General features: G+C 39.3%; 1 protein-coding gene across 2 annotated transcripts in view; it reads right to left on the bottom strand.

Annotated features, from left to right (window-relative positions):
• tex264a (testis expressed 264, ER-phagy receptor a) overlaps positions 1-26252 on the bottom strand; it is a 78947-nt gene that overhangs the window by 35334 nt on the left and 17361 nt on the right. The gene's annotated exons all lie outside the window — the stretch shown is intronic.

The raw sequence follows: 26252 nt of genomic DNA, 5'->3' as shown, positions 1-26252 counted from the left end.
TTTGGCAGGTCAGAGCCTTCTGAAGCAGATAAACAAGACTTCTATTTTTGCCAGATACTGGAGCAACAACACAACAATCGGCAGAAAACAGATTGAGTGAGACAGGAAGTCAGACATTAAATAAGCATTACATTTTCAGAACAAGACACTCAGCGTCAACTCCAGATTATATTTCAGTCTACACTACACTACACTACAACATCAGACCATCATATTGGACAGAGCCAGGCGTTTTCAAGGGGAGTCCATTGTCTGGCATTTCTGCTCTGTGTTGCATTTTTTTTTAAAACACAGCTGTTGGGTACTGATAGATAAGAGAGCCAAACCACTGTAGAGATGTACCAGACATGGATCTGGTCAAAATTGGCAGGTAATGTTTTCCAAGTCCTCTACATAAAAAAAGCTTGCATTTAAAAAAGTTTCGACAAGAAATGCAAGGAACCAGCATTTACTACAAGCTTTTGACAATAAAACCTCTCATGCAGTTTTGAGGTGATTGAATTGATGACTGCCTTCTGACTTCAGGATGATAAATTTATTTGGTATTTACACTCTTTATTTCCCTTTTGTCAAAGGGATGATGGCTGATGTTGTTCTTTTGATGATACACCTACATTCCCAAAAAATAATCCATGTAAAGAAATTTGACTAATTGGTTTTTATCCTCAACCTCTCCAAAAAGGTTTCCCCTGCAGCCATCATTTTAAAGGGATTTGTGAGACGGATCAATATTCTGTAACATGTGTCAGTGAAATGATGTAACATTCAAGAATGAATTACAAGCCTGGCAGTTGGCTGTCATAAATGAAATTAAATATATTTATGACAATATTTGCCAAAATCCTTTACAGAAATTCAATTTCAGGACATTTTCCTGCTAACCACAAGAATTAAGTTTCTAAAATTAAATGAAACCCAACATATATGGTTAGGTAACTTTCCTTTGTGAGTTCAGCATTAAATTTCTAGGTCAAACTGATGACGCATATGTTACAAAAGAGACACTAAACACCTAGAAATATATTTTGAACATGTGAAACTTCAGTATTGGCTTCAGGCAAAGTGCTCATTTGAATCTCAACATCATTACACTACGTCTGGTAAAGTAAACAGAAAACAAACAGTCCAGTGGCCCATGGGCAGGGAAACACGGGAAATGAGCATATGCAAATCACTCATGGAAAGAAGAAAATGTAAATCCGTTCCCTGTTCTCCACATAAAACCAAGAAACAATTTATCTTCATTTTCAGCAGGAATATGAAAAAGATCCCCAGACAAGAAAATATGGAGAGCAATAAGCTGCCAACGAGTCTCAGGGGACAGGGGATCCATATGAACTTATTGCTCATAGCTGCTGCTGTGCCTGTGACAGGAAAGAGATGTATGAAGACACAGAGGATAGTTCTGTTCCCTTCAGTGGTAGAGTGATGCTATAATGTCATGATATAAATGTACGGCAAACACGGCGCATCCTCGATTGCAGATCATTGCCTGATTAAAACTGTCAGATCAAGAGACAGGGGATATAACCAGCACACACACACACACACACACACACACACACACACAAAGTAACAAAATAAGAAACATATCGGAGACAAATTTGACATCCCACTCAACGTGCAAAGGTTCAAGAAATTCCTATTTATAGGCACCAACCCTCTCCAATTATCAGACATCCTCAAAAGCAAAGAAACATACCCACACACACTACAAAAAAAAAACAGAGAGAGCTCAGCCCACAAAGTATAATACATGTATGAAGTCCCTGTGACATCACCCATACGTTGCTGATACTGACTTTTAAAGCCCATTGCCTGCAGATGCCATACTAAAAAAGCTTGAATTAACCCAGCTTAAGTTATGATGAGGATGAGAGGCGACATTTAGCCTCTTCACAGAAAGCTACAGAGTGCCCGCCAGTCAATTCAGCAATGCCTTAATATGGGAAGACCTGTGAGTTAAATAACTTCAAATACAAGTAATAGAAAAATTCATCCCCTATTCAATGTGCCAACAGAGACATAAGGCTATAAAGTAGTTATCCTAGATTTGCTTTTTTGAATTGATCTGTTTCTAGTGCTTCCACAGCCAGCTTCAAGAGTGGGGTTGATGAACTGCAGCTTTTAGCACTCACACTCAACCCAGAAAGTTCAAAGGTCAAGAATGTCCTGCTAGTTTTGGCTTGATGAGCAAACATCAAGATGTTAGCATAATTTGACTGCTTGTGAAGCTCTGCTTGGAAAACCTGTTTCTCAGTGTCAGAGCTACAGTGGCTTAAAGAAAAGAAAATTGAGGTCGATTTTTAATTCACATTTGGTTGCACTGAGGTGGACCTACTGATCCCTGATGGGGCTACATCCACACCTAAACTGATAGCTACAAAACCAACAATTGGCATGATCGGGTATATCAGTGTTTTCCCATGACTCGGTCTACGCATGACTGTAAATATAAAATACAGAGAAAAAAATATGTTTTCAGAAATATCCTATCATTTGGAAGGTGCATTGGTTTATATGGGACACAGTGACTGCTGAAGAACATAGGAAATAATCTTAATATAATTTAATTTTAAACAAAAACTGGAATGGAAAGAAGAACATCAAGAGGAAGCTCCCTTCATTACAATTAGCCTGCAAGATATTTTTGATTTTTTCCTTTATGGCTGTCTGTTAACATGTAGACTACCTGGCTTAAATGTGCAAACTAGTGTGCCAAATGTGCCTGCATTTTATGCAAATTAGTATAATACTGTCATGCTAACATTTTTCTGAGCTGTTTACATGCATTTACTATAATGTGCATTTGAGGCTTTGAGATAATGTATTTGTTCTTAATGTGTCTGTAATTTCATGCAGCAAAACCTTTTAACTTTTCCCATTACCTTTTAGCAGAAAATTGCAATGTTATAGAGCAGTGGTTCTCAAATGGGGGTACGTGTACCCCTGGGAGTACACAAGGGCACTCCAGGGGGTACGCAAGATTCAAATATGTATGTTCAAAAAACAGCAACCAAACAAAATTCCTTTATCACCATTTATTTAATCAATGTTTAAATAAAATATAAGTTTAAGTTCATAAATTTAATATCATATCAATAGACACTAAGAGTACAGTGCTATGTTCTTTTTTTCTTCCATCCAAAACTGCTTTGTGCTTGTTAGGGGGTACTTGGCGGGAAAAAAAAACATAGGGGGTACATGACTGAAAAAAGTTTGAGAACCACTGTTATAGAGGCTATGTTTGTAAAGAGAAAAATGACAATTCCATTTGCTATTTGTTTATTTTCTCTTCTCTATCCCATTTGTCACAGTTTTGTCTGATATTAAAAGTAAATCCTGTTTTTAACGAGACTTCATGACCCTTGTACACAAAGGTGGGTTTCACTTTAAGATGGACTTGATTTTATCAAGTAAACCTGTGCAATATATTTTAGGGTTCACCCATATTTTTCTCACTGCGGTCACTGTCAGTAATCCTGGTCTGCAGCACAGCTGCCAGAGTCCCGCTGTAAGGTGTCTCTGCTCCTTCAGGCCTGAAGTCAGCATGTGAGCTACATAGAATAAGCCACACATATAAAAAGCCATAAATAAATTCACGCAATCCCGCAGAGGGAGAGGCTGATGTCTTGCAGTCTTGAGGTCTAACATGGCAAAATGCAGCCTCCGCTCCTCTGCTCATGCCGTATCCTTCATTGCACTCAGATGCATCCCATCACCTCCTGCCATCCTGCTCAGTAAACCGTTCAGTGCCATGAAGACTGTTATGGTATTTCACACCCGGCCCAACTCAGTGCAGTTCCTCTGAGTGACAGCTTTATGAAAGGCATTAATAAATTGTATCGCCCTGTTAGCTGTCCTCACTTGGGTAAATCGAGGGACATGCACTCAGTGGGCAGTTAGGAACAACCTCCAGCCAGAAGCCTCAGTTTATCTAAAGCATTTTATCAACAGTTAAATGCCCACACTACACTAATTTCTCATTACACTGCAGTGTCAAGTTCATGGAAACATTTCTTAACAATTTGTTAACTCAGAGTTTAGAGGACTCCATTCCCACTTTGTTCCCAACTCTTGTCTCAAGTACTGCTTATACCAAGTAACCCTTTTTTGCAGTACTTCCATGTGATTAAAAAACCCTGTATTATGGTTGAAAAAATACATTTTGTTAATGTCTTGGTAACACTGCCTAAAATTAAAAACTGTAATGCTGTTCTTTGTTGTCCTCACGGTACATTCATGCTCCATTTATCTATAAAAATAGACATGCACATTTAAATAATGCAACGATTACAACCCCCATATTCCCATACACCCTTTATGTTGTGACGAGGTTAAGCAGTGCATCCACTAGAGGTCACAGCACAAAGTTTCTGACAACAATCAAGGCAGTGAAGGAGGTCTTGCCTCACAAATCTGTTAAGTAGGAGGCTAAATTTGAGGCAGGATCACAAACAGTGGTCTGTGGGGCTGTTAAATAAATCAACATGACATAAGACATAACACCTTACATATGTTCAACAACAGTTTCTGACAAATTTGCTCATGGCATAGGCTTAGTCTGAATCCATCAGCTTTCACAGAGCAATGTAACAAACACAGATAAAATAAATGCAAGTTACATGCAGAAGGCTTTGTCAGTATCTATATTCATGTGATCATTTACATGATTATTACGATTATTTATGTAGCATCGCCAGATTTGGGGAGAAACTACAAAAGAAGGCTCAGAATCAGTGCACCAGCTAGCACAAGTGAAAATAGCCAATGCTGCATTTTAGGTGGACAGGCGTCAACGCGTCCCCCTTGGTTAACCTTACAAAGAAGATTAGTTTTGGCTCTGTTGGATCCAATGTATAAATATAGGAAAAAAATATATGTATATATCTGACAGGTGTCTGTGGGGAAGTTTGTCTTACTTCATTTGAGGTGGACAAAATGTAAAGACATAATAACTGGTATCATTTAGCTGTTTAGATTCAACTTCCTCTCCCCATAAAACTAGTCTTCCCTCCTGTTACCAGTAGTTACAGCTCCTGCAGACAAAATAAGAAAATTAGACGGGGCATGAGAAGAAATCAGGCCAGTAAGGGTACATGCTGTGATTGTAGCAGTGAAAGGAGATCCATGAGGAAAGTGAAGGGCAGAGGGTGTGAGGAGGAGTGTGACTTAGACTGCCGATCAATAACCTGTGGCACGTTGAATGTTAAAATATCAAATCTGCCCCTCAGATAAAAAGCCTCTCTCGCTCTCTCTTCCCTCCCACAGCTACCACAGCATGATTCATTGTCGTGTCACAGAGCTAAATGCTACTCAGAGGTACATACCAGTGATTATCTTTTTTTCTGGCGCTCATCCTTACATATAAATTGGCTGCCACTCCAGGCTAATTCCTCTTGCATAGCTTCCTAAGAGTAAATTAAGCATTCGTTTTCTTCAAGATATGTGCAATATGACGTACTAGTTGGGAGTTTAATATTTAAGTGACTTGCAATGAGTAGATAAGAATCTTTTGCCATGGAAACATTTTTAATCAAGAAGTCTGAAGGACTATATTTATTTTATATTTGAGTCAACCTTTTCTGGTCAGTGTGGACAAGACCCCAACACAAAGTGGAGGGGTTTGATCCCAGCCTGTCAGGATTTAAATCAGAATGTCATATCATATCATATAATTTCATTTCTTTTTTATTTTTATTACATTTACACTTTCTATCACCTTGTAACCTTAGAGCTGGATCATGCAGTTCTCTTGAAATATCATAAATACAGGGAGTATAATGATGCCTGGTGGAGAAGTTACAGGGCTTACAGTCCTTGCTGAAAAGACAGGAAGCAACATTTTGTAGGAGGTGCATATTGTGGTTCAAGCTTGAACTTCTGTGTTGAAACAGGACTATAAAGACCTGCAGGTTGTTTTAACACAAATTCAGGCTTTAAATGTGTTTTTACAAAGTTGGTATTTGTTGTCTATTTTACATGACACGTCTTCAACAGTTTCTACCCAAGTTGGCAGAGATAAACAGAACCAAAGATACAGTATGTCTTTCAACAGACCAAACACTGCATATTTTTCCATTCAGAGTCTGTCTGAATACAGTTTAAGATCCATGAAGAGTGAGGAAATGCATAAACCATGTGGAAGCTGCTGCTCTGTCTGAATAAGCGATCTATAGGTGGCGGCACAGGTATGTGAGCTGTCATTGTGATGCCACTGTTGGACTGGGTCTCAGGCATGCTAATGTGGCATTTAGGTTTGGAAGTGAATGTGACAGGAGATAATGGGAGTAGACAGGAAATAGGCAGGACCCTTATTATCAATGTGATAACCAGCCCTCCCTCCCTCTTACCCGTCTCATATGAGGTCAATCATAAATCAACCACAGTTTAATCAATACACACAAGCCCAACTCGCTCTATGATGTAATTAGCCTCTGAAGCAGAACTGATCAATGAAAGAAAAAGCAGACTTAAGCAAAACAAAGTCATAGTAGCTGAGAAGTGTTGATAACTTAGAACCAGAATTAAAAATACCCAAAATGTTGTTTCTGGGATTTTGTTTTTGAGATCACAGTTTCTTACATTTTCATATTTTATATGTGCATGCAGGCATGAATGCGATATGGCAGACATGAAGCATATGCCAGTAGCAGTGAACCAGTAACAAGGAAGGAAAAGGAGAAGAAGAAGAGGAACCCCACTTGCGGCATCCATGTGAACAACACAACTTAAGAAAAGCAGCAAAGCGTTTTGAAGGTTGTTGATGAAATCTAATTTTATTCTGCCTAATGTAAAGGTAATTCTTAAATTTGCTCTAGAAGTAGCTACAGTCAATAGGATACAGCGAGCTATAGTAAGCCCAGCCCTGACTCATGTTTGATAGTAATGCATGAACTGTGGCCAGTGTGTGAAACTGCTATAAGTGAATGACTTAACTGTGTTTCGCCATCAATCAGAGTAACAGTCATGTTAGTATGCTTTATTTAAATGCTGTCACTACATATTGATAGAAAAAAAGAGAATACATTCTCCAGATGGATATCTAAAGATAGCCTCCAGCTTGATACATGTCAGGATGCACCAGAGATCCTATAAAAATACAAATCCCACATCCTTCCCACAGCATGGTTAAAACTTTATGTTAGAGGTATAAAAAGCACAGGTTAATCTTGGTGCCCTGTCTTATCACCCTGATTTAAGTCAAGTTCTCTTCTGTATCTTTCTGAAAATATATGAACTTGCTTCCAAATTTGGGTGAAAGCCATCCTGCTCCCTTTTATTGATCACATGCCTGACAGCAATCCTCACTCATCCAACCTTGCTCCACCTCCTCATTCTATACTCAGCCTATTGGCACATTAATCCCAATCTGCAATGGCTGCCGTAACACAGATTGCATTAAATGCTGAGTGATCAAATTAGGCGCCAGCACGCTTTCCCGCCTCCACAATCAGTGGCACTTTCCGATGGAGACAACTACACGCTTACAATCAATTTGCTCTCCTAATCTAATCAAGCAGCTCACACACAGCTCTCTGCTCTGTTTTATTCCTTGCACCCTTGGTGACATGGAAAACATGAGCTCTACAGTTAAAGAGTGACACACACACACACACACACACACACACACACACACACACACACACACTTATACACAGACACATATATACGCCCCCATGCGTGCTGACACAAATTGCATGCATGCACAGGCTTAAAGCTTTGTCCCTGCGTTCATATCCACACATGTCCTTATAGACATGCTTCACTACATCCACAAATAAACAGATTTGCCTCCTCCCTCTCCCAGGAGCTGGCTGCCAGCTTGTTAGGACTCAGTTAAGATGTAGAGCACTGAGCAGAGAGCAGGCATGTGATGATGTTGACACTGTGTCTTAATCAACACCATTCATCTCCAAAACATGCCTCTAGCAGCTTCACAAACAGGTGAGAGGCAATGAGATGTGCATGGCAGAGCAGTCAGTGACACATCAGTAGTGTGGCTACTGTTACATAAAAAAAACCTCCACATTTTCAATAAATAAATTCAAGTTCGCAATAAAAAAGGAGTTTTATTTCTTTGATTATGGGCAAATGAGGCTTCAAGATATTTTGGTAATTTATAAGAATTTAATCTAGATTTAAAAAAAGGAAATGATGAGTCTGAACAGATATCTGTGTAAATCTCCATAGACAGTTCGTAGTGTATGGTTTATACTAAAGAAGTTGTTTCTCTTTATTGTACTGGCAGATACTGCACATGAAGGGGTCTTTTTATTGAGAAATCAAACACTACAGTTTGTTGTTGGGACACATTTTTAAATAGCTACCTGAACATGTGATCTTTTTGAATAAAAAAGTAAGAATAACGAGTCAAGTGGCAGTTATCGACAAGTTTCGTAAAAACCTCAATGACTTTTGGTCTCAGATCATTAATCAGAGCAAACACTCCACCACATGGATCTACAACATTCATCCCACAGGGAGACAATCAACAGAATCAATATTTGCACCCATGAAGCATTTCTCCAGGCACAGCAGCACAAACCACTGATGTCTCATCTCTTTTAATGAGGGATGGCTCACCAGGCATCTTTAACACATAGATTGTTCCCTCTGCAGCTGCAGGCTGCTGCTTGTTATAACAGGACACACAGCACAGTCCATGGGGAGCTGCAAAAAAGAGCTTAAAAGGAGAACATTTGAAAACATGAAGTAAGTATTTGTGTAGAGAGGATGGAAGACGTGATGTGGCCCGATTGCATCATTTTATCAGAATCAGGTTTTAGTGCCGAGTACATTGGCACATACAAGGAATTTGTCCTGGTGTACTGATGCTAACAATCAACAAGGATATAACATGAGACTAACAACTACATAAATAATACAGTTAGAGGCTATACACTATGGAATAGAAATAAAAAAGTTAGGATGTAAAATATTTAAGAAAATTAAAGAATACAAGAAATTAGAAACACAAGATATACAAAGTGCAATGTGGAGCTGTGCAATTCAAAGTCCAGTGAGGGTTAATGTAACGCATCAGAAGAAAGAAAATGAAAATTAGACCCATGGGAAGAGAGTGTGTGTGTGTGTGTGTGTGTGTGTGTGTGTGTGTGTGTGTGTGTGTGTGTGTGTGTGTGTGTGTGTGTGTGTGTGTGTGTGTGTGTGTGTGTGTGTGTGTGTGTGTGTGTGTGTGTGTGTTGGGGGTGGGGGGTTTTGGACCTGATGGACCAGCCTCAAATATCTGATCTCACATAAGGCAAAAAACAACTGAATTGTCACTTAGATTGAAACAGACTTCAAAACTAGTGAATCGTTTAGCTATGAGAGTATGGAAATGTATTCACAACAAGTACAGCAGTAAAAGCTGGTACACTTGACTGTTAAACCAGCTTGGTTTAAGTTTCAGAACCACCATGCAGAAATGAAAGAAAGCCTATAAAGTATGGCAATACTTACATAGGTGTGTGTGCTAGCTGCTCGGGGGTGGCTTTTTCCTGCACCTTTAGCTGAAAAATAGGCTTGCTAGCAGCCTCAAGTAGCTTTAGTGTTCCAGTTTCTTTAAAAGTAAAGAAAATCAACATTAAAAAAGAAAGTTTTGTGAACTTGCTGATTCTAACTCAACACTTCCTATGTTTTCTTGAACCTCAAGCAGACATCCAAAAAAATGACACACTATCACACAAGCCAACCCATGTGGACATATAGAAGGTCTAATGGAGGGTATCACCATGGTGAATGCATGCCTGGTTAAAAGGTATTATGCTGGACAGACTGATTTCTACAGCATAACGGTTCTATTGTCTCTTTAAAAAAAAAAAAACTTCACTAAGTTTATTGAAGGCTGAAATAGCTACTAAACATTGGATTGCCTGCCTGTCATCTTCACTCGTCATTGGAGAATCAATACAACTGAGAGAGATGTATTTTTTTCAGGTCAGGTGCTCTTGCAGCAGGGCAACAGGTCTGGAAAACAATCTGCTGTAATGGGACACCAATCCAAAATCATAAATTGGGTTACAAAGTTCAACAAACACTGCTCTGAGAGGCTACAAGGCAAAAAAATATATCTGGAGATACCACCCCAGGTGTCAAAATAATGAAAAATGACTTTTTTTTATCACTACAGTGTGTCTATATTTTTACTTCTGTATTTTCCGACTATATATTTAACTGGTTGGTCAGTGGCTGCCATGGACAAAGACAGGTAAAAAATTTATTTATTTATGTGTAAAACTGTTTGACTTTATTTTATGGTCCCTTAATTTAACTTCTCTTTCAGTTTGGACCTTTACTACTAATAAAATAATGATGGCTTTAATTTGATCATAAAGATATTGAGAGTGATCGAAGCATTTAGCATATCCATCTTTGAACCCCTTTCATCCCCTATAGGATACCAGAGCAGAGAGCTGGCAGCGACACTGGCACTGAGGAAAGGACATAGGACAACATTGATTTATTATTTTCCACTCAGCTAAGACAGACATAACTTCAAGATGCTGTCACAGAGCTGTGTCCAAGTTTTACCTGCTTTTTTGTACTGGTGTGTCAGGAACCAAGCAGTAAGGATGCAACAAAGGAGTTTCTTTGTTTGAAAAAGTGGGTTCTTTTTTATTTCACCCAAAAAGAAAAGGAACTGTAAAAATGATGCTGATAATAATTCAGCCTATAAAAGAGGTCAACTTAATATAACTGAACTCAAACTGAACATAAGGTGTGAACATAAAAAACAGACATAACACAATGAAACAATAGGACAACTTATATAGTGGTTTGGCCAAACCAATTCAAACACAAGGGGAAAACAAAACAAGACTATGTGCAATCTAATACAAAACTAAACTAAGAAACCCCAAATCCCCCCCGTGACATCGGAACAGTTGGATTCTTCCAATTTGACAGCCTCCAGTATAAAAGCATTGGCTGCCCTTGGCCCCGCCTTTTGCTCACTCCAGGAAGTGCCCTTACCCACCAGCCAGGTAACTCAAAACAAAGAAATGATGGTTTGTGCAACAGAAATGTGTCTAATCTTGCATTGTAAAAATGTGAGCGCTAAATTTAAACAATGCAAGACTAAATTCCGAAATAAACTAATGTTAAAGCAACCTAATGTGTCAATGGTTTATTGCAAAGAAAAAGTGTGGTTAACTAACTGAGGAATGAATTGAGTGGAGCTGCTACCCCTGTGTGGCTCTGGCCATCACATGGTGCCAGACTGGAACCTCCTACTCACGGTTGGGTAGCGGAGAAAAAGCTCTCCTTGTCAGAATTTACCCCTGTGTTCACCCCAGCAGTACATGAAATGTTAAAAGGGACTTCCTTTCTTATAGAATTAAACTAGTTTCCCCAAATGTTTTCTGTTCTTTTGTTTAGTTTGTGAAAATCTTGCACATTTTTGCTCACATTTTAGGGCTCACCTGATATCAAAATTTATTGTTTAACCTGTTTGTTGTTATACTTTGTTAAAAGGTACCAGATGGGAGTCCACTTCCCCTTCTGGCTTCAGGCGTGATTACAGAAATGTTACACAGACGGAAGAGATAAGAGGACCTCTCCAGTTCAATTGGCAGCTGATCTGCTGAACAAAAAAACTTGGACTGTGATACTGCTTTTATCAGTCGGTTTAAAAAGTGGAACAAAAAAGTGACTGGTAATAAGCACCGCCAGATGATTGTAATTGTTTTCCATTGTTTTCTCTTTTTTTGTTTCGTAGCAGAACACTTAATGTCAAGTGTCTAAACAACCTTTTTATTCCAATTCCTAGTGCCTGCCTCATTTTACCATTCTCTTCCCTGCCTTTATCAGCTAATGTCAGAAAACCAAAACTAGACTTCAGCTCTATGCTGTCCAGGCAAATTTATTTTATCTTGTTTTTAAGATCAGTCACTGTGTAACTGAAATGTAATGTGAATAAATACGTAAAATTTGGTGATTCACAATATGCCATGAATATGCTATGCTATTATCTTGTATATTGCTAATATTTTAAATTAAAAATAAAATTTACAAAATGGAAAAAAAATAGGAAGCTATTTTTTTATACTCTTCTATATTTACATCAGCCTCTTGACCAATCAAATTACTTGGTTGAAACAACAGTTGCATAGCATTTATGATCTGATTTCAACCTCCATAGTTATCCCCTCTCTGTTCACAAGAGCGGGGAGTTCAGCTTCAGAGAACACAGCTGTAGAGTTTTACTGTAGAGTCCTACAGGACAGTCAGAAACCAGAACCAGAACCAGAGTTAGGTGGTAGCATCATTGTCCCTCAGTTGGAAGTTCAAGGTCTTGATCCTAGTTCCTGTAGTCAAATGCCAAAGTGTTCTTGAGCAAAACACTGAACCCTAAATTGCTTCCACTGTTGGTCTTTGGTGTGGATGGGTATGAAAGGACTGGATAAAACTGATGGTTCCTGCAGGTGACCTCTCTACTATCTGTGTGTGAATCTGTTGTGGAAGGGTGAAAGAGACTAGCAGTGTGAAGCGCTTTGAGACTGGAAAAATGATAGAAGTACTGGTCCACTTACAATTTGACAACTATGTATTTCTGATACAACCAGAAGTGTTGAACTACACTTTTTATGGTGAGCAAGCAACCTGCTGTTATGGAGCTGTTTCTGAAATAACATCTGCTCAGAAGCATCAGTGGCTTGATTGCTAGATGTTTTCCAGTACTAGCCTCAGAGAAAATTGGCTCTCACTGGCATAAAAGTAAAGAGTTCCTTGGGTTATGTGTTTTGTTATATTTGGCTTTGTCTTATAGGCTATTTATTTACTTTCATTTTTGGATAAGTTTGCAGCCTCGTGGCCTTTCCTGAACAGCTGAGATGAGAGAGGCAATTAAGAGAAGAAAAGGTGGGAGTGTAGCGTGTCTCCAGATCTAACCAACAACCACAAGAGCTTTGTGTCTGTAAATTCAACACCTGCTCCAAACCAACACCCCTGATTGACCAATTCTACAATATAGCCTACAGATGATTTGACAATTGAAATACAGAAAATTTTAGCATGCACAGCACAGATTCAAATCAAACAAGACAAGAACACAGGCTTAATGCCTTAATGTGTTGCATTTAAGCATGCACAGTGCTACTGGATTACTTTACAACACACTCCACCCATCTCCTCCCGCAATATTATCCTTTTCCCATGCTGCTGGGATGTATCTGCCCAAAGGCCACTGGTGCCTGTTTTGAATGCTTTACATAATAAAACATCATAATGTTTAGCCGCTGGGTAAAAATAACAAAACACTGAGGGAAACACGTTTGCAACACAGCAGCAGCGATAAAATCAGAAGACAAAAAAAATCCGCCTCTGGAACACATTTGAGGAAATGTCAACAGCTGATATCTTTTGACACCTCTGCTCCTGCTCTTCTCCTGAATCCGCAGCCAAAGGGTTGTGGATTATCCGCCGTATGGTCCACCCAGAGGGGTCTTTCTCAGTAATCTGGCATCTATTTAATATTTGCTCTCCCACTGAGGCGAGGCACTGTGGCCTTTTCACCGCAGGACAGCCAGCGAGGCAGAGGAGGGTGACAAAGGCGACAGCACTATGGTCTACAGTACAATATTCTTCTGACCTGGAGGACAGGGCTGCGAGTGAGATGGAGATTAAAGTATGGCCGTCAACTTTTGGCAAATATGAGACCTCTGATTGAAGTGAAAATCCAGCTGTGCAGCAGACCTGAAGAGAATTTTAAAACAGAAACGCAGACTTCTTCTCTTTACAAACAGAGCTGCAGGAGCCAGCTTGTTTACCAAGGACAAACAACAATACAAGCACACAATCAAACCTACAAGCAATTTAGATCAAATTAATAAAGGGATTTTTTGTGTAGTGGAAAGAGAATTTCCATTCAAGTGATTTTTTAAGAAGTTGAGGGGTCGCTCATGAGGACAATTCTGCTGCTCTTAGCTTGTCTCTGTTTGCCTGGCTTTCTTAGACGTCGTCAAAGCAGCATTTTCGGCTTTTAGATGGCTGTGTTGTACATCATTTCAGAATGATGATGATAGACCTTATTTTTACAAACCAACCCAGCAAGAGTCTGCAACTTCAAACACTCAGACTTTGCTCAAACTCCTCTATAGATTTAATTAGTTATGAAAGGCCATGGACTTCTTTTAGAAGGTCAACATGTCTTTAACTTGATGTAATAAACTGAAACCAATTCAATAAACCTGACCAGGCAACCTGATGGACCACTGACTTCACAAACAAATAAGATTTTTTGAATTGAGAGAGGAAAAGCGCCTCCAAAGACAGATTTCCCCACCAGATGGGCGATGACCAGACACACTGTGGATGCATGAGGCATCTGCAATCAAACCTTTTCATTACTAAACTCTCCCTCAGCCTCAGATTCACATTCAAAAAGAGTGCAGGCCCACACATTTAGATAGATAATTACAAGTTAAGTGGATCAGGTCAGAGCAGAATTTTAATTTCAGAGAGAAAAGAGGGTGCTGAATATCTTCTGCATTTATTTATCACAGCTGTAATGAAAAGCACATTAAAAAGTTATTGGAATTTCGAGGGCATGTTAAGACCTTCTTATGCACTTGAAATATCTGTTAATATCAATAGGGCATTAATACACCGTGCCTGGGGTACAATACTGCCAAAGAAACTATTATTCAAAGATCAATCAAGGCAAGGCTGAATGGGTCAGGAAAAAAGCATGTGGCCTAGTTAACCCGCAGTAGCCCACACTTACACACTCATATAGAATACAGATGAAAATACCCACAGGTCACAAACACCTGAGTGAAAACACAGCCTGTCAGAGTGTGTGTTCAGGAGAAAGCATCTAATTGGCAGCATGGCGCGTGACGCCCAGCTGGAGATTCAGGGGAAAGACTATCCCTGAGCCAGAGGGAAGCAAGAATCAATACGAACAACACAAATGCTTCTGTCTGCTATCAGCATCACTTACTGCTTCACTGGATTGTCACTTAGGATAAGAGCCTGAGAGCAACCTTAGCAGACCGGCGCAATGATTAAAGCTTGCCACCACTTAAATGTTTACAACATGGGCTTGAAAGGTGCAAGTGCTTGGAGGAACAGTTGAGCATTTGTTTGGTGAAAAAAATCCTCATTTGGTGTGAGACCACAGACAGCTGGGAAAGGGAAACAGCTGGTGTGGACCTGCTTGAAATATCTGCTGAAAAGCACATCTTAACTAGAAAGTCAATGAAGGTTGTGTGTAAAAAAAATAATAATAATAATTAAGTACATAGCTTTGCATTTAAACTTTGCTGCATATCAACTTTTACACAACATACTGTATGTTTACAGCATCATAACTAAAAATACTCCACAGAACATCAACTTCTTAAAGCTTCTCAGGTATTTTTTTTGGGATGTTAGTATCATGCTCTAATAGGGTTGCCAACCATCCCTTATTAGCCGGCACGTCCCGTATTTGAGCCAAAAGAGGCGCGTCCCGTATGGGACGTTGTTTGTCCCGGCCTCAGAGGTAAAGGCAAGATGCATATATTTGTTCTCTCTGTGCGCCATGCATTGTGTGTCCGGCTGCCTGCCATGGCCGTGCTAACGGTAGTGTGACCCAGTCCTAGTGCATGCGGGCTGTACTGTGTAGTGCGCATAGACTGTATGGTAGCGAGAGACTACCCCACCCCCCCACCCACCCCCGCTGTGCTGTGTAGCAAGAAACACCCGTCCCGTATCTCTCTGCCTCAAAGTTGGCAACCCTATGCTCTCAGTCTTTCACAGTTTTTTCAGTTTACTTTACAGTTTACAGTTTACTTTTTTTATTTTCTTTTTTTTAACAGGCTTTAACTATTTTTATTGTTATATTTATTATCAGATTATTCTGATTGTTCAAAGTTGGTATTGAGTAGGGTAATGTATTGTGGGCGGGTGATTCAGGATTCAAATTTGCACAATAATTCTTTCGCTATACATTTTCCTTGAGTTAATTTTTTTATGTTTTATTATATATTTTGTGTCATTTGTTGCAAAGCTTGCTTGTCAATTTTCATGAAAAAAAACAAGGCTTAATACAAAAAACTAAAGAAGTTATTTTTTTTCTTTTTCCATTTGCAAATTTGGACACTTTCCTACACTTTTCGGTGAATGTGGCTCATTTTCAGTCTAGACTGTTTTTGTTTAATAGAGTGCAAAAGCACTTGCTTGAATATTAGTATTTGCAGTTTGCTCTATGAAGTTTAGCAGTGAAAGATAAAGTGCGAAGTGACCAAAATCAGAGAAAAGATGACAAAATGACCGATGTGAGTTTATGTTGGAGTTAAACTACTCCACGGAAATGCCAATTTTCTTTTTTGATATATTTATGTAGGATGTGGATGGCTCACGCAGTTCTAGTTGGAAGTTATGATAACAAAACAAAAAAAGGTGACAGTTAAGATGGCAATAGACCTAAGCTGTATTAAACAAACCACTACAACACTAAGAAAACAATAAGCTCCTTAAAGCTGCTTCAGTACCATACTGAAGATATTTTTCATACTTAACGTACTTTGTTTTTTTCCACCACTAGAAAAGGCGCTACAAAAAATGTGGCCACAAGTTCTTTAAAACGAATCATAAAGGGGTTGAACAGTAGGTAAGCTGAGGGTATAACCAGGGACAAGGCTCTGGATGAAAAAAAATATATCTATAACCGAATATTACATTGAAAATAATTCTTAGAAAGCCTGACACAGCAAACAGAAAAGCAGGTATTATATAAAATTAAATTTGGGAAGATCCCAGTGTGCACACCCAGGGCTTCAGCACATCATAACCGAGTCTGCGAGGGGAAAGAAGTGATGAAACTGACATCAGCATCACTGGTGTCTAAATATAGCAATGTGCATCAGCAGCCAAGTGATTCCTCCAAAGACTGTCAAACAGCAGAATAAAGGAATAACAAGGAATATTAACAGTAAACACAGGAAATGAGGATTGCAGGACAGACAGTGCCTCCTTGTTATTGTTGCTTTCTGTTATTTTAAGATTATTATTGTTATTATTATTATTATTTTTAGTATTATTATTATCATTATAGCCCTAAAAAAAGCACAGCAAATGTTACAACCAATACAACCAATGAACATTAATAAAGGACACATCTGGTATTCATCAAAACCTGCACTTTAAAGCACACAAAAGACAGCAGGCATGTGTCTCATACAAATCTTAATTTTGAGCCCCCGTTGCAGAAACACATGCTCACTCACAAGCTCACACATCACTTATTGGCTCCCTGCTCACTCTGCTTTTCTATGCTTTAATGCCATCACAGCCACAACCCCTGCCATCCTGCAACATCCCACGCAAAAATCACTGAACAGTGAGCAGTCTGTGCCCTGAGCTGAGGAGGCATTAAAGATGTAGAATCCCCCCCCGCTCCATTTTCCTCTTCCAGCAGCTATCAGGTTCATAACAATGGTAAAAAAAACCTGAAGAAATAGTGTAGAACAGTGAAAAACTTTGATAAAGCTGATTCTAAGGAAGGGAAAACTGTGTTAACCAACAAGTAAACAGCATTTGAGTCTGGATTCTGATGGTAGAAGATATTGGAAGCCTTACGGGGTTGCAAAGATTTTGGGAAAAAAATATCTGAAGGTTTAAGAGGTTTAGATAATGATAGCTTTGTCCTCAGCTTTGTCAAATTCCAAATATTGGACACTTTTGTTCAGGTGGGACCACCTCAGGGGTGTTTTTTCATCTCAGTTGTAGCTTGCAAAACAGCAAAACAGCTCCTATTGGGCCCACACCTACCCCAAAACAAGCTTAGATACGCTTCAGACTGTGTGCAGAGATGCAAAAAATGGCTTTTCTAGCTCCGGCTGAGACAAGAAAAAGATGAATTTGACCAAAAACCAAAATATTTCAGCAAAGTTTTTTACTACAATCCTTCATTTGAAACCTCAATTTGCTCTTTCTCTCTGTATGTTCTGTTAAATGTCCCTACATTTCACTCTTTGCTGCTGGGAAAAAAAATCTAAATCTGTCCAAAATAATCAGAAGGATTTCTGCAAGAATTTTGTTTGATCACATATTCAAGACAGCAACACGAGCAGGATAGGGAAGAGACAAAAAAGCAAAAAAACACATTTCTGAACAATGCCTGAAATAATCCTGTACAGATGATCAGATATCCAAAGCCTTTAAGAAGCCGTACTACCTGTGAGCCCAGAGGGCTCCCTGTGTGTGTGGTGTCAGTATGCCACAGAACAAAGCAAAACAGAGATCTGTTATCTGCATAAGAAATCCCTACCCATGCTGGGGCGTGAACCCGACTGTGTGAGATTACAGAAAAATCAGCTGTAATAGAAGGCATGGTATTCAGAAATGAAGAAAGGATAGACAGTGAGCAGTTGATTTCTTACCTGATTTTAAGAAGGAATATAACCTACTTTATTACCATGTAACAGAAGACCATGGAGGCATTTTTTTTTAATTATTTGAGTGTCCTCATTCCTCAATCACGATGTGGGAAGTTGACCGAGAGACAGCTTAAAGTTTATAAACTGCACACAGTTGTTATGAGACACTAAGACTTCTAAAATTTATTTGGAAATGGGAACACAATAAAATAATCCAAGTCCACATTTCATGCATATAAAATTCTACACTATGTGTGTTGCGTTACACATTTTTTTCATTCTTCATGGAGATCCTTTTTTTTTTTTGAGGCTTCAGAGTTGAAAAGTTCAGTCAATTTTTGGACCCCCGACTGACAAGAGCCTTCGTAAATATTTAGAAAACTTGATGCAGAGAAGTGACAGACCAAATGTGAGATTTTTTGGTATCCCTTACAGCTCATGGTATGCCTACATGAAGTTAGGTGCTTGTAAAATGGAAGATGTATGGTGAATGGGGAGTTAAGTTAATTGGAATCCATTGAGGGTAAGCTGGACTCACTCTGAAGGGATTCTTGCAAAACCATATGTTTACTATTCATAATCCTGTTTACTACCCGGCTATCAGCTAAAGGCACAAACAAGGTGACATAATATGTTGACTTAATGATCATTTTATGATAATAAACTGATTCCAACAGCTTAGAAAAAGGTCCTTCCAATTCTAATGTCTGAAATGCTACCACGGAATATACAAATAAGCCACACAAATTCACATTAAATACCACCAAAGGCAATGTTATACAAGGTGAACAAGACTTCTTCAGGAATATTTATGTTGACATTTCAGTCCTCACTCAGCCCCACTTCTTCTTGAGGCTTCCGATGGATTGATTTGATATGACGTGTGTGATCAGGTTGTCCCTGGCACCACTTTTGTCTTTAAAGGTATTCCTCTTTTTTAAAAGTGGGGTTGTTTGAGGTACTTGTCAAAAGTAAATTTATTACCCACAGAGGTCAGCCTGGCCCTCTTGTTAAGAAAACGACTGGAGAACCAGAATGGAGGCCAGGCCATCAACAGCTGCAGATGGGGTCACCTCTGCCATGTAATTGAGCTCATTTTGAGATTTACCTAGAGTACCATATTGACTACCATATTGATATTATAAGAATATGCTCTATTTAGACATTTTTAGTGCCTTTGGCGCAGCAATTCATTATTGTACTCTTCTTTTCACCTTTTTCACATCTGTTTGTATCTGAGATAGAACAATATGTTTTTTTCAGGGCAGATACCGATACCAGTTGTTAGTAGTCAAGGAGGCTAATAACTAATATTTGAAGCCGACATTCATTTCCAGTTAAAGTGAAAATATAGGTGTCATAATTTTGAGTGATAAAAATTCCAACACTTAACCTTGTTTAAATGCCTTAAGACATATTAAACAGCTCTCAGGCTCAGCAGCATGTCTCATAAAGTTAAATGAGAACTTAAAGAAAAACTGGGGATACAATTTAAGGAGATTCTGCTGCCTAAATCTGTCTTCGAAACGTATATCTATTCTCTGGAGCTTCTCCTCTTGGCAAAAAACTCTCCTCTCTGCACTGTGCATGCACAGCTTACACTGCTGATTGGCTGTTTTCAGGCCAAGGCACTGCGTGTAACCAACCACATGGTACTGTGGGAGGGGCAATGTTGGAGTCAGAGTAGTGACTGCAGACAGAGGCGCGGCTGCATCAGAGTCCAAATAATCCAATCTTAAATTGTCAAATAAAAAAAGGCAGAGGCCAATATGCCTCAAAATGCCGTGCCAATAATCAGCCCCGCTGATAATCGATCTATCCCTTGTTTATGTATCTGCACATAGTGCTGGTTATAGACAGATCAACTCAGGCCCAGACCTTCAGCCACCACTTACGCACATACCTTCTAGGTTGTTTATTTTGATAACTGCCCCTTTGGTTTCTTCTTGATACAATGGCGTCTATTTAAGACAGCAAAGTAGAGCTATGAAGTCCTGACATGGAGTCTCTTCAGAAGACCTTTCACAGAGAAGCATATGTGCAACAATCATTTATAGTATCATCTTCACCTGCGGCACTTCTGGCATCACAACATACCTATTCTACCACTAATGTAGGTGATAGGTTTAAAAATATTCAAAGACTGTGCTTAACTGCTGTAACGGGGTTCTTTGTTTCCAGCAGACTAAGACTGTTATGTCTTTATTTCGGCTTTGGTCCAATGCATAACATATTTCTTCTGCTACCACAACTTTGGCAGCGCCACAATACAATAAGCAGAATACTTCTAAATAGTAGTGGAAAAGCCCAGATGAAATCCTGTAGGAGTTATAGGACCTGTAAGGCAAATGAAACAGTAGCACATTCAGAGGGAAAAACACAACACAATGCTGAAAGCTTGATGCACATAAATGGATTACTATCTGTACTGAATGTATCTGTTTCCCATCTTGTGTGTGCCCAGAGGGACTATCAGCAGTTTTGTTTGACATGCCTACAAAACACCCCTCGAAGCCATTGTTTGCTTTCATTCTGCAGATCCCCAAAAGATGGCTTCACAAACATCAAACAAGATTGGACCACGTCCCTTAATATAGTGTGACAGCTACATCTTTATCCGCTCATTTTTTCCATCTTTCACCACAGCCTCCTCAACCAGAAGATGCTATAATCTCAAGCATCCTGTGCACATACCCACTCATTCACTACTGACATGTAGACTGACAGAAATACACTTCTTCCGAGCACATAGTGACAAGATTCAAACACACTGAACTGGTGCAACAAAGGGACTGATAACCTCTGATTAACAGGAATACATGAAAACATCAGGATTATAATAAGTGAACACCTGTCATTTACTTTAAATGTGTGTGCGCGTGTGTGTGTGTGTGTGTGTGTGTGTGTGTGTGTGTGTGTGTGTGTGTGTGTGTGTGTGTGTGTGTGTGTGTGTGTGTGTGTGTGTGTGTAAACTGTGTGTAATAGCTGATGTGTTGTGCATGGATGAGATAAGGTGAGGTAAGCTGGTGTGGAGAAAAAGCTATTGGACCGAATAGAAAGTGTTTGAGTGAAAAAGGGCAGTTCTCCACTTAACCTGCTCTTTGATATCTAAAGCTCTGTAGGAGTCCAGGTGGTGTATCAGAGCCTGTGAGAAAACACTTTCACACTGAAAGCTGGGCACATGGCCAGATAGTAAGCCCACCTCCAGTAAGCCTCCTCAGTTGTGCTGGCGGCACTGGTTGGCATTGCATAGCTAAGAATTAAAAGGCTTAAAGCAGCATGCTGTATTTTTATGTAAACATCATCAACTTACTGGAACCTAACTATGTAAACCACTGATACAGATTTGGTGATTTTTTTTCCAGTTTATATGATCTTTTCACCTGTTGTTCAGCATAAGCCTTTGGCCTGCCTGCAATTTAATCTCTTAGTGCAGTTTCACAGTTTTCATCATCCTTGTTTTCTCATCTGCAGTGAGATAAAAGAAAATGAAACAATAATTTAAGGACTATCTTTTAAAAATATGTGGAGGGAGGGAGGAATACTTAGGAGTCAAACAGGTGACAAATAAAGTTTTTAAATAGCCACAAGAGATTGGCTCCAAAAGTGAGCCTATCTCTGTAAACACTTGTTAAACTGTCCAGTTTTATAGAAGAATTGACAGTTGTTGTTCCTAACTATGAAACTGCATATGGGTTTTAATGCTTGAACATATGCCAGACTCAACATTGTGTCAAGTTTTTTAACTATTTCTGTCCATAAATATAATTCACCATTCATAAAGATAACTTTGTGGCTAACTTCTCGCCAAACTTCTATTAAGTTTTTGCCCCTTTGAGTAGGAGGCACATTATTTTGTTAAGAAGATTTAGATTATTAAATCTTTTCTTTAAAATCTAAAAAAAAAGGTGCAGATGGTCTAGCAATCTTGGGTTGCCCCATGAGGTTCACCCTCAAGCGGGTGGCCTGGCTTCAAATCCAGATAGTGGCCCGTTTCCCACATGTCATTTCCCACTCTCACCCTTTTTCTACTCTATCCACTACCCTATCCTCTCTAATCAAAGGCATTAAAATCCTGTAAAACTGAACTGAGCCCACTAACCCCATACTTCATTCTTGTCCCTCCTCTATGCCCAAATAAAGTCCCTTCTAGCCCCAGAATACTGGAGCTAGAACCAATGTCAATTTGTTTGTAGGTGGGGCTAACATTAGCAGTGCTGGTACCACTAGCTTCTTTGTGGCAGGTTACCAGCACATACCTGTGCTGGTAAAGCGTTTCTTTGGCACATTTCCATTAGTTGTTTTTTTATATTCTAATGAAAAGTAATACAGTATGTTTTATAGCATCTTTTGTACAGTCTGTTGCCCTGTGTTTGTAGAATAGATAGGGAATATTTGATAATCCATATCACCAACAAAAACTCTGACTATGGTACAGAAAAAGGAAGAAATTAACTTGTTTTTTATCCTTACCTAGTTATCCCGAGTAGTTAAATGTTTTATGATGGGGCTAGGTTTCTTTGTTTGTACAAAGACTGACAGAATGCTTATCAAAGAACTAAGATCTTCTTGATCTACAGTGGAGTATGACAGTATGTCACACCATTGTCTCCCTCTTCCAAAGCCCCTTATTCCACAAACCCACTCAATTAATCATGCATACAGTACATAGGCACACATTTCTAACACATTCACATGCCACCGTCTAACCAGGCCTCTCTAAACCATACTCCATTATTCATCAGCATAGCTGTAGTACGTATGCATAGTGCACTCGCCACTCCACAACTCAGCTGGATGTTAGTAGTGTGTTATTGGCCCATCCACAGTACATGAGCTGCCTCTTAACGGCCTGTCACAGCACTTAGGTCAACTGATAGACTGCAACAAGCCTTTTTGCCTCATGGCGGACAAGTGTGAGGTAGTAAAAACTGATGCTTTATCTACACTGATCTAAGGTATCTTGACAGACAGACAGGATCACACTGACACTCACTATGATTAAGTAACGGCACTTGATCCTAAAAGGGAACACTGCTGAATTTCAACATGACTGGAAAATATTCCTACTCCTTTGTCAAATCTATGTAAGGGCAAATGCTGGAGTTGAAACTGTCATTTTTGGCGTGGTACAACATTATGCATTGTGAAATAAAATCACACTGAAAAACAAAGCTGTAATATAAAGTTGTAAGTTGCCTAGCAAGATCATTGTTGTTTGGATTTTTAGATCAGAGATGGTACTGAAACTGAAATTTGTGTTTTATCTTTGTAGCCTGAGAATTGTGTATCTAGGCTGAAAAACATCAATGTAATGTTGAGAAAGGCTGGTAAGTGCTGATTCCAACTAACTTTTAGCTAAGCTGTCAAACTGGCAAAAAGGTTGAGTTGAGGCTAAAGCCACCTGTTAATCAACCTGTCATTCAAAGCAGCTGTGCGTTTATTGTGTCTTAACATATCATAGACGTATTGAAAACATCTGATTTAAAAATGATTTTTAAGATGTGGCATACTAGGGTTGACTTTGGGGCCAGCCTCAGGAGAAAAATTGAGAACTTAAGTTTTTTGCATTCGTACATTTGTTTAATTTTCAGCACCAGAGGTTACAACTTAATTGGAAACTGGTACCATCACACATACAAATATACTTTGTTGGCTTTTTAGCTAACTGTTGTGGTGCAACAAATGTTCAGTTTCTGGCTGAAGCAGCAAAAACAACATTTGTGTTTACTGGATGAGATGCCAACAGGGATCATTGTCTTAGGGCACCAGCAACTCCCACTGGTTAGTCAAGCTGTGTGGGATGCTTTTAGGGTGTAACAATAAAAGGGTGAAAATAGTTGCAGGCGACTAAAATTATCAGATGAGACAGATGGCAGTCCGGGATCACAAGAAGAGAAAGTGTGTTGACAATTAAACAGCCCTAATTAGGAGGCGAAAAACAGCATGGATGATCATTTCTGAACTCATACCTCTTTATACTATCTGCTGCAATTGTGTTAAATAAATGAACACAGTACAAAACCCTGTGTTGTCAGCAGTGCCAAAAGCCACACAAAAACAAAGGAAACTCAGAGAAAAGGTCACGATGGAAGTCAACAACGCAGCCAACTTAGACCTTTCACAAATGGTCTTCCTACAAAAAAACAGGCTATCTTTAGCACGGCCTTGATATGCTGACAGATCTGGAAACAGCCAATGAATAATGCCATTGGCGGGGTCATTGCCCCTCTCCTTTCCCTTGCCCGACCCAACACAACAACAGATGGATGACTCAACGCTGAAAAGCTGCACTGTTTTGGCACTACATGCTGATGATGCACTGGCTTTGAGCTGGCAAATCAAACACTGCAGCTAACTGATAAAATACAAAGAGGTTCACAGAATTAGAGGCACAGCAATGAATTAGAGCATTCTAGTGTGACCTCTCTAGCCCTGTATCTTACTGTTCTGAGTTTGAGAAAGAACAAACAGGAAATATGAAAGTACATGTTTCTTAATACAAGAGACAAAAGATAAATCAACAGATGGACAGACTTGGAAGCAACAACACAGATACTCACACATAAGCATACTCTAAGTATTATTCATGCAGTGGGATGCCCCTAAATGAATCCATGTGTGTAAATGTCATCACTAAATGTCAATAGCTTTTTGAGGCCTGTCCTAAGGACATGAAGCCCAGCATATGGGCCGCAGGACCCACGCATACTTTCATTTCCTTCTACTTCATCTATTCTTAATCTGTTCTAAAGACCTCATCTGCCCATGTGATGAATTAAACAACACATGAGTGAGAGTCTTTTTAACGAGCAGGACATGGGACAGATGACAGTTGTGATCATAAAATGATTGCTGCCCAGTGCAAAAAAGGGATATTAGGAAGCTATGTATAAGACTCTTGTTAGGAGCCCAAAAAGAATTTCCACAGGGAAAAACAGAGACATGTACACCTAACCCACTTTTTATTATGAGTGCTAATAAGCAGCATATACTGTAAAGACTGTCTGAAAGTGCTTCACTGCCGGTCTACACCTGGTGACGGCATGCATCTGAAGTGATCCATTCACAAGGTCTCATTGACGTTAGGGCTAGGACGATAAGCTATTCTCGCGATTTGATTTACGGGGTGCCGATTCGGTTTAAGTTGAGATTCTTCCGTATTTACAGTTTCGCGATTCTTGATTTGCTTTTTTAACACTAGACAATGTGAAAAGGTTAAATGATGATGATCATGCCCACAGAATATATCAGGAGCCAAATTTCCCCATAAAATGCACATCACGTGGGTCAGGGAGAAACATTTCACCCTCTGCTGGAGAAAAGTAGTACCTTTTTCCAATCCAGTTTATGAACAAATACTGAAATGAAGAATTTGAAAAAGAATCCCGATTCCAAAATTGTTAAACAAAAAATCCTGATATACCCCTAATTGCCATTCATTCATTAGGGCTTTATTTACAGGTGGTCTGAGACCAGAGGCTGTTATAGCAAAGTGAGGTATCATTGACACTGCTGTGTGCATTGTCGAAAAGGCGTCATCGAGCTGAAAAAGAATGGACGTCGTATTGGAAATAATGACTTTACCAAAGTTATGATTATTCTTGTCAAAGGTAATGAGATGGAGCTAAGGTGAGTCTAAACTCCATGTCTAAATACTGTTGAAATCAATGAGTCAAAAAATTCACCCCTGTGGTCATGAATAGAGAAGTTATAGCTCTTGAGTCAAAAATAACAGTTCCTAAACCTTGCAAAGCAGCTGGATCAGCCAGGTTCCATGACTGTCATGAAGCAGCCATCTAATGCAAAGCTTCAAACTGATGCATCCACTCAGACAAAGAGCATAGGCATGGGTTTGGGTGTGGTTCAGTTGTGGCTGAAGCAATA

This window comes from Halichoeres trimaculatus, unplaced genomic scaffold, assembly GCF_033239565.1.
Source record: "Halichoeres trimaculatus isolate MK-OKI-2021-1 unplaced genomic scaffold, fHalTri1.1 fHalTri1_scaffold_1, whole genome shotgun sequence".
Lineage (NCBI taxonomy): Eukaryota > Metazoa > Chordata > Actinopteri > Labriformes > Labridae > Halichoeres > Halichoeres trimaculatus.
This window is presented reverse-complemented; position numbering and strand designations above follow the sequence as displayed.